Here is a 9,507-nt window from a genome sequence, read left to right on the forward strand (position 1 = left end):
GAAAAAACGCTGCTGAAAATTAAAGAAGTTGGTGAGTTAATTAAAACAAAACATGAATATTGCAAGTGGATAAAATTTCTGAACAGAAACAATTTAATTTTGAAAAAATATTTAAAAAGTGTATCGTCATCGTCGACAGACAGAAAAGCGGTGGCAAAAATAGAATCAAATTTAAGTCTTTTAAAAAATTTTAAAGAACAATTCAAACATCATAAAACAGTTAAAAAAAATAATGCAAAATTAATTTGGGTTGATAACGAGTCTTGCTTTAAAAATCGTATTAAAACGGGAGCAATAGTTAATTTAGATATTAAAGATCCTATAATATTTTTTAGCAAGGCGTTGTCAAATAAAAAAAGCCCTTCGGGAGTCCCTAATTAAAGTTAACGTAATATTTCTTGCAGATTTTGTAAAACCACAAACAGGCGAAACCGATGTAAAACATTTTTCCACCAAAAATCGCGTCATCGATCATAATACCGATTTGAAAGAATTTTATAGTAATTATATTAAAAATAATATATTAACAAAATTAGAGGATTTTCAAGAGAGGGATTCTGGTTGGGCTCTTCACCGGATTCTACAATTAAAAGTTAACATTAATAATTATACACCGATAAATATCGGTCTTTCAACTTATGTATCGATGCCAAAATTTATTATTAATAAAAAAGCTGTTCTTAATATTCAAAATAACGATGAATATTGTTTTCTTTGGTCTATCGTTGCCGCGCTACATCCTTGTCGCACAAATCAAAATCCGCGTATTACCTACTCATATCCTCATTTCAGTGAAGTTTTAAAATACGATGGCATTGAATTTCCAATCAAATTAAAAGACATAAAAAAGTTTGAAGAAATGAATAATATTTCCATAAACGTTTTCTCATTAGAAAAGCGGGAAATTGTACCGGCGTGTTTAAGTCAATTCTCTTATTTAAGAACGGTTAATTTATTGATGCTTCCCACCGATATAACCAATGATTACGACGACGACGACGACGACGACGTCGACAACAATAATCTCTCTAATCACATTAACAATTTTGAGACAGTTTTTCATTTCGCATTAATTAGAAGTTTATCACGGTTATTATCGAAACAAAGCGGAGATTCGACTCATAGCAGATTTTATTGCGATAGGTGCTTAAATCATTTTTATTCACAACAAACTTTAAATAAACACATATTTAGTTGCAGAAAATTAAATAAAACCAAAATTACGCTCCCAACTGAACAAGAGAAACACGTAACATTTTCGCATTTTAAAAATAAAGAAAAAGTACCGTTTGTTATTTACGCGGATATCGAGTGTATTTTACAAAAATACGAAGATTCCGCTGCGACGGGAAACATTAAAAATTATCAAAAACATATTCCTTGTAGTATTTCTTATTATCTGTTGTGCAGTTACGATAATAATCTTTCCAAATTTAACTTGTATACCACATGTCACATTTGTTCAAAACCATTTACCGAAAATGATTTAAGAGTAAAAGATCATTGTCATTTCACGGGAAAATATCGAGGAGTTGCTCATTCTTCTTGCAATCTTAATTACAAGGACGATCATATGATACCCGTGGTATTTCATAACTTAGGATACGATCTACACTTTTTTATTAAAAACTTGGCAACTGAAATTCCCGGTTCGGTAATATTACTACCTCGTAACAAAGAAAAATATATATCGTTTACAAAATATATCGAAAACACGAGCGTTAATTTTCGATTTTTAGATTCATTCAGATTTATGGCTAGTAGTTTGGATAAGTTAAGTTCTTATTTAGACCCTAGCGAAAAAAACATTACTAGAAGCTTTTGCGAAAATCTCGAAGAATTTCAGTTGTTACAGAAAAAGGGAGTCTTTCCGTATGAATATCTAGATGATTGGGAAAAATTGAACGACGTCGAATTGCCCCCGATTGAAAATTTCTATAGTAAACTTAGAAAATCCGGTATTACGATAAAAGATTACGAGCATGCCAAAAATATTTGGACAACATTCAAAATTCAAAATTTACGCGAATATATGGAATTGTATTTGAAAACAGACGTACTATTATTGACGGACGTTTTCGAAAATTTCAGAAAAGTATGTCAAAAAACGTATGGCTTGGAATGTTTGAAATATTACACGGCACCGGGTCTGGCATACGATGCATGTCTTCTCATTTCAAATGTTCAACTAGAATTAATTACGGACATCGATCAATTAATGATGATCGAAAAAGGAATACGCGGTGGAATTTCACAATGCAGTAACCGATACGGTAAGGCTAACAATAAATACATGGAAAACGATTATAATCCAGACATTCCTTCATCATATTTAATGTATTTCGATGTAAATAACCTATATGGAACGGCAATGAGACTACCACTACCGACGGGTGGGTTCCAATGGATCGATAATAACGCATTTTATTCTATCATAAACACGTCGGACGATTCTGACGTTGGGTATCTTCTTGAAGTAGATATAGAATATCCTACAATACTTCACGATATCCACAAAGATCTACCTCTATGTCCGGAACGTTTGATTCCACCAACGGGTCAAACAAAACAGCTGAAATTATTGACAACATTGTTTGATAAAAAAAACTACGTAATACATTATAAAAATCTCAAACAGGCTCTTCAGTTAGGTTTACGTGTTACAAAAATTCATAAAATATTACAATTTAACCAATCTCCGTGGTTGAAAACCTACATTGACCTAAACACACACTTGAGGCAGCAAAGCAAAAACGAATTCGAAAAAAATTTTTTTAAATTAATGAATAATGCCGTTTTCGGCAAGACTATGGAAAACGTTCGGAAATATAAAGACGTTAAACTGGTAACAAGTTGGTCGGGACGATACGGTGCAAAGAGTTATATTTCAAAACCAAATTTTCATAGCTTAACAATTTTCGACAATGACATGGTTATCATTGAAATGAAGAGATTGAATATTAAATTTAATAAACCCATTTACGCTGGTTTTAGTATTTTAGAAATTTCAAAAACATTTTTATACGATTTTCATTATCATTATATTATACCAAAATTCGGCAAGGATGTAAAACTCTTGTATTCAGATACAGATTCGTTAATATATAATTTTTACGTTGACGATATTTATAAATGTATTCGAGAAGATATTCATAAATTTGACACTTCTGATTATCCTCCCGATAACATTTATAATATTCCTTTGACTAATAAAAAAGTTTTGGGATTGATGAAAGACGAAAACAACGGTAGAATTATGCACGAATTTATCGGATTAAAATCTAAAATGTACGCGATCAAATTATATTATTCAAATGTAGAACGAGAAAAATCTTCTAACAAAAAAGAAGTCGAAACTATTAAAAAAGCCAAAGGTATTACCGGTTCGTCATTAAAAACAATCACTTTTGAAGACTATAATAATTGTCTGTTTGATAAAACTCAAATGTATACCAACGAACATCTGTTTCGTAGTAAAAACCATGAAGTTTTTACGGTAAACCAAAGGAAAATTGTTTTAACACCGTTCGATGATAAGAGAGTGGTTAATTATATATTTACTGATACATTGCCTTGGGGATATAAAACAAATTAAATTTTATGTTAAAAAAATATTCACTTGTTTTAATTAATACAATTTCATAAGCAGCAAAAACTCACTTGTTTTATCATTTTTGTTTTAATTAATTCAATTTCATAAGCAGCAAAACTCAACAATTTTAAATAAGACATTATTAAAAGGTAAGAACCTATTTGTTTTCTGTAGTCATAATTTAATACAATTTTTTTTCACAGCATTCTAACGTCGAGTCACTGAAAATTTGCGTTAAAGTGTTTAGTCAAGTACGAAGCAGCAGCAGCCATGAATAGTGATCGTTACGTAACAACAACAACCGAAAAAAAAGTGAAACAAGATGTTTCGGAAAACTCCAAAGTCTACTACTATAACGGTACCAAGTACTGTAAATAGCTGTAACAAATCTTTTTGCTTTTGTGAAGAATCCATTAAAAATCATCCAATATGTAATATAAAATACTGTTCGCAATCAACAAATCGTTCGAACAATATAAGTTTATATTGCGACGAAGTTATTCCATCATCGTCGTCGTCGTCGTCGTCGTCGTCACCACCAGCGGCCAAAAAAACAAGGATTTAGAACATACCCTATAGAAGAAGAAGAAGAAGAAATACGTTGTGGTGTTTAGCAAATTTATATCGGATGTCAATACTTTGTAAATGTTTTCAATAAATCATCAATTTTATCGGTGCACATTTATTTAATTGTATTCACCTCGACAACCTTTTTAGATATTAATTTGTTTTCTATTCAAACTTATCAATGTAAATGTCTTAAATAAATCATCAATTTTATCGGTGCACACTTATTTAATTATATCGACCAGCGCGCATACACGACGACGACGCGATAACGTGCCGGCCCAGTTACGCTAGGGGAACAGCGCGCGCGTCGGCGGCGGCGTTTATCTCCGAAGGTTCGCGGTTCGAATCCCGCCCGCGCGAGACATCGGCGGCGGCGGCGGCGGTCGCTTTTTTCGGCTCTCAAAAATTTCTCACCCCCGCACCCCCACACCCCTCGTAGTGTCGAAAAGGCACTACGAAATCTATTTTTTCTACGAACCCCTTTTTTTACCGGGGTGCAATTGCCAAAAAGGCACTAGCGACTATGACGTCATAAAATGTTTTTTAATCAGTGACACCACTTTTTCCCCAAGGGGAGGCGCCAAAAAGGCACTATGACGTCACACCTCGACACAGGTGTAATTACCTTACCCACCCCCAGGGGTCCCCGTACACCTGTCTACACCCTAATGGTGACAGTTTCCACTTCTTCGGCGTGACATTTACTTCTTTTACATGACCCCCCTTACGAAGAACTGGCTTTGGTACACTGCTGATGGAAAATGCCATCGGTGACCTTGAATCGTCACAGTCCCGCGTTAGAATTATCAATTATCAATTCAAGGAAGTGAATTTTTAAGTAGTTATCTGCAGTTTTAATGTAGATTTCAGTTCGCTAAGTTATGAAAATGCATGTTTTGGCTATAATCTTCCGTAAATCAAGGGCGAAAACCAATTATTTGTCCCAAAAGAAGGTGTTTTAAGTATATATCTGCATTTCGAAGGTAGATTTGGGTACAATAAGAGGCGAAAAAGCAGATTCTGACTAAGATTTTATCGAAATCGGCAACTATTTGACTCAGAAAGGTTGCCTTACGTCGAAATCTAATAGTTTATTAAGGTTTTCGTTACTAAAATGCCCAAAGACGCCGATTTTGACTAGAATTTGGAAGATATTGACATGAATATATAACTGTTTGTATCAAAAAATGATAGTTTAAACTGATATTTGCAGTTTTGATGCGGTTTTAGGTACGATATGAGTCGAAGAAGCCGATTTTGACTGGAATCTGTTTAAAATGACAAAGAAAAACCTATTATCAATTCAAGGAAGTGAATTTTTAAGTAGTTATCTGCAGTTTTAATGTAGATTTCAGTTCACTAAGTTATGAAAATGCATGTTTTGGCTATAATCTTCCGTAAATCAAGGGCGAAAACCAATTATTTGTCCCAAAAGAAGGTGTTTTAAGTATATATCTGCATTTCTAAGGTAGATTTGGGTACAATAAGAGGCGAAAAAGCAGATTCTGACTAAGATTTTATCGAAATCGGCAACTATTTGACTCATAAAGGTTGCCTTACGTTGAAATCTAATAGTTTATTAAGGTTTTCGTTACTAAAATGCCCAAAGACGCCGATTTTGACTAGAATTTGAAAGATATTGACATGAATATATAACTGTTTGTATCAAAAAATGATAGTTTAAACTGATATTTGCAGTTTTGATGCGGTTTTAGGTACGATATGAGTCGAAGAAGCCGATTTTGTCTGGAATCTGTTTAAAATGACAAAGAAAAACCTATTATCAATTCAAGGAAGTGAATTTTTAAGTAGTTATCTGCAGTTTTAATGTAGATTTCAGTTCGCTGAGTTATGAAAATGCATGTTTTGGCTATAATCTTCCGTAAATCAAGGGCGAAAACCAATTATTTGTCCCAAAAGAAGGTGTTTTAAGTATATATCTGCATTTCTAAGGTAGATTTGGGTACAATAAGAGGCGAAAAAGCAGATTCTGACTAAGATTTTATCGAAATCGGCAACTATTTGACTCATAAAGGTTGCCTTACGTTGAAATCTAATAGTTTATTAAGGTTTTCGTTACTAAAATGCCCAAAGACGCCGATTTTGACTAGAATTTGAAAGATATTGACATGAATATATAACTGTTTGTATCAAAAAATGATAGTTTAAACTGATATTTGCAGTTTTGATGCGGTTTTAGGTACGATATGAGTCGAAGAAGCCGATTTTGTCTGGAATCTGTTTAAAATGACAAAGAAAAACCTATTATCAATTCAAGGAAGTGAATTTTTAAGTAGTTATCTGCAGTTTTAATGTAGATTTCAGTTCGCTGAGTTATGAAAATGCATGTTTTGGCTATAATCTTCCGTAAATCAAGGGCGAAAACCAATTATTTGTCCCAAAAGAAGGTGTTTTAAGTATATATCTGCATTTCTAAGGTAGATTTGGGTACAATAAGAGGCGAAAAAGCAGATTCTGACTAAGATTTTATCGAAATCGGCAACTATTTGACTCAGAAAGGTTGCCTTACGTCGAAATCTAATAGTTTATTAAGGTTTTCGTTACTAAAATGCCCAAAGACGCCGATTTTGACTAGAATTTGGAAAATATTGACATGAATATATAACTGTTTGTATCAAAAAATGATAGTTTAAACTGATATTTGCAGTTTTGATGCGGTTTTAGGTACGATATGAGTCGAAGAAGCCGATTTTGACTGGAATCTGTTTAAAATGACAAAGAAAAACCATTATTAATTCAAGGAAGTGAATTTTTAAGTAGTTATCTGCAGTTTTAATGTAGATTTCAGTTCGCTAAGTTATGAAAATGCATGTTTTGGCTATAATCTTCCGTAAATCAAGGGCGAAAACCAATTATTTGTCCCAAAAGAAGGTGTTTTAAGTATATATCTGCATTTCTAAGGTAGATTTGGGTACAATAAGAGGCGAAAAAGCAGATTCTGACTAAGATTTTATCGAAATCGGCAACTATTTGACTCAGAAAGGTTGCCTTACGTCGAAATCTAATAGTTTATTAAGGTTTTCGTTACAAAAATGCCCAAAGACGCCGATTTTGACTAGAATTTGAAAGATATTGACATAAATATATAACTGTTTGTATCAAAAAATGATAGTTTAAACTGATATTTGCAGTTTTGATGCGGTTTTAGATACGACATGAATCGAAGAAGCCGATTTTGACTGGAATCTGTTTAAAATGACAAAGAAAAACCTATTATCAATTCAAGGAAGTGAATTTTTAAGTAGTTATCTGCAGTTTTAATGTAGATTTCAGTTCGCTAAGTTATGAAAATGCATGTTTTGGCTATAATCTTCCGTAAATCAAGGGCGAAAACCAATTATTTGTCCCAAAAGAAGGTGTTTTAAGTATATATCTGCATTTCTAAGGTAGATTTGGGTACAATAAGAGGCGAAAAAGCAGATTCTGACTAAGATTTTATCGAAATCGGCAACTATTTGACTCAGAAAGGTTGCCTTACGTCGAAATCTAATAGTTTATTAGGGTTTTCGTTACTGAAATGCCCAAAGACGCCGATTTTGACTAGAATTTGAAAGGTATTGACATGAATATATAACTGTTTGTATCAAAAAATGATAGTTTAAACTGATATTTGCAGTTTTGATGCGGTTTTAGATACGATATGAATCAAACCCGCCGATTTTGACTAGAATTTGAAAGATATTGACATGAATATATAACTGTTTGTATCAAAAAATGATAGTTTAAGCTGATATTTGCAGTTTTGATGCGGTTTTAGATACGATATGAATCGAAGAAGCCGATTTTGACTGGAATCTGTTTAAAATGACAAAGAAAAACCTATTATCAATTCAAGGAAGTGAATTTTTAAGTAGTTATCTGCAGTTTTAATGTAGATTTCAGTTCGCTAAGTGATGAAAATGCATGTTGTGGCTATAATCTTCCGTAAATCAAGGGCGAAAACCAATTATTTTTCCCAAAAGAAGGTGTTTTAAGTATATATCTGCATTTCTAAGGTAGATTTGGGTACAATAAGAGGCGAAAAAGCAGATTCTGACTAAGATTTTATCGAAATCGGCAACTATTTGACTCAGAAAGGTTGCCTTACGTCGAAATCTAATATTTTATTAAGGTTTTCGTTACTAAAATGCCCAAAGACGCCGATTTTGACTAGAATTTGAAAGATATTGACATGAATATATAACTGTTTGTATCAAAAAATGATAGTTTAAACTGATATTTGCAGTTTTGATGCGGTATTAGATACGATATGAATCGAAGAAGCCGATTTTGACTGGAATCTGTTTAAAATGACAAAGAAAAACCTATTATCAATTCAAGGAAGTGAATTTTTAAGTAGTTATCTGCAGTTTTAATGTAGATTTCAGTTCGCTAAGTTATGAAAATGCATGTTTTGGCTATAATCTTCCGTAAATCAAGGGCGAAAACCAATTATTTGTCCCAAAAGAAGGTGTTTTAAGTATATATCTGCATTTCTAAGGTAGATTTGGGTACAATAAGAGGCGAAAAAGCAGATTCTGACTAAGATTTTATCGAAATCGGCAACTATTTGACTCAGAAAGGTTGCCTTACGTCGAAATCTAATAGTTTATTAAGGTTTTCGTTACTAAAATGCCCAAAGACGCCGATTTTGACTAGAATTTGAAAGATATTGACATGAATATATAACTGTTTGTATCAAAAAATGATAGTTTAAACTGATATTTGCAGTTTTGATGCGGTATTAGATACGATATGAATCGAAGAAGCCGATTTTGACTGGAATCTGTTTAAAATGACAAAGAAAAACCTATTATCAATTCAAGGAAGTGAATTTTTAAGTAGTTATCTGTAGTTTTAATGTAGATTTCAGTTCGCTAAGTTATGAAAATGCATGTTTTGGCTATAATCTTACGTAAATCAAGGGCGAAAACCAATTATTTGTCCCAAAAGAAGGTGTTTTAAGTATATATCTGCATTTCTAAGGTAGATTTGGGTACAATAAGAGGCGAAAAAGCAGATTCTGACTAAGATTTTATCGAAATCGGCAACTGTTTGACTCAGAAAGTTTGCCTTACGTCGAAATCTAATAGTTTATTAAGGTTTTCGTTACTAAAATGCCCAAAGACGCCGATTTTGACTAGAATTTGAAAGATATTGACATGAATATATAACTGTTTGTATCAAAAAATGATAGTTTAAACTGATATTTGCAGTTTTGATGCGGTTTTAGATACGATATGAATCGAAGAAGCCGATTTTGACTGGAATCTGTTTAAAATGACAAAGAAAAACCTATTATTAATTCAAGGAAGTGAATTTTTAAGCAGTTATCTGCAGTTTTA

The sequence above is a fragment of the Cylas formicarius genome, unplaced genomic scaffold, assembly GCF_029955315.1.
Source record: "Cylas formicarius isolate icCylForm1 unplaced genomic scaffold, icCylForm1.1 PGA_scaffold_14__1_contigs__length_1757220, whole genome shotgun sequence".
Taxonomy (NCBI): Eukaryota; Metazoa; Arthropoda; class Insecta; order Coleoptera; family Brentidae; genus Cylas; species Cylas formicarius.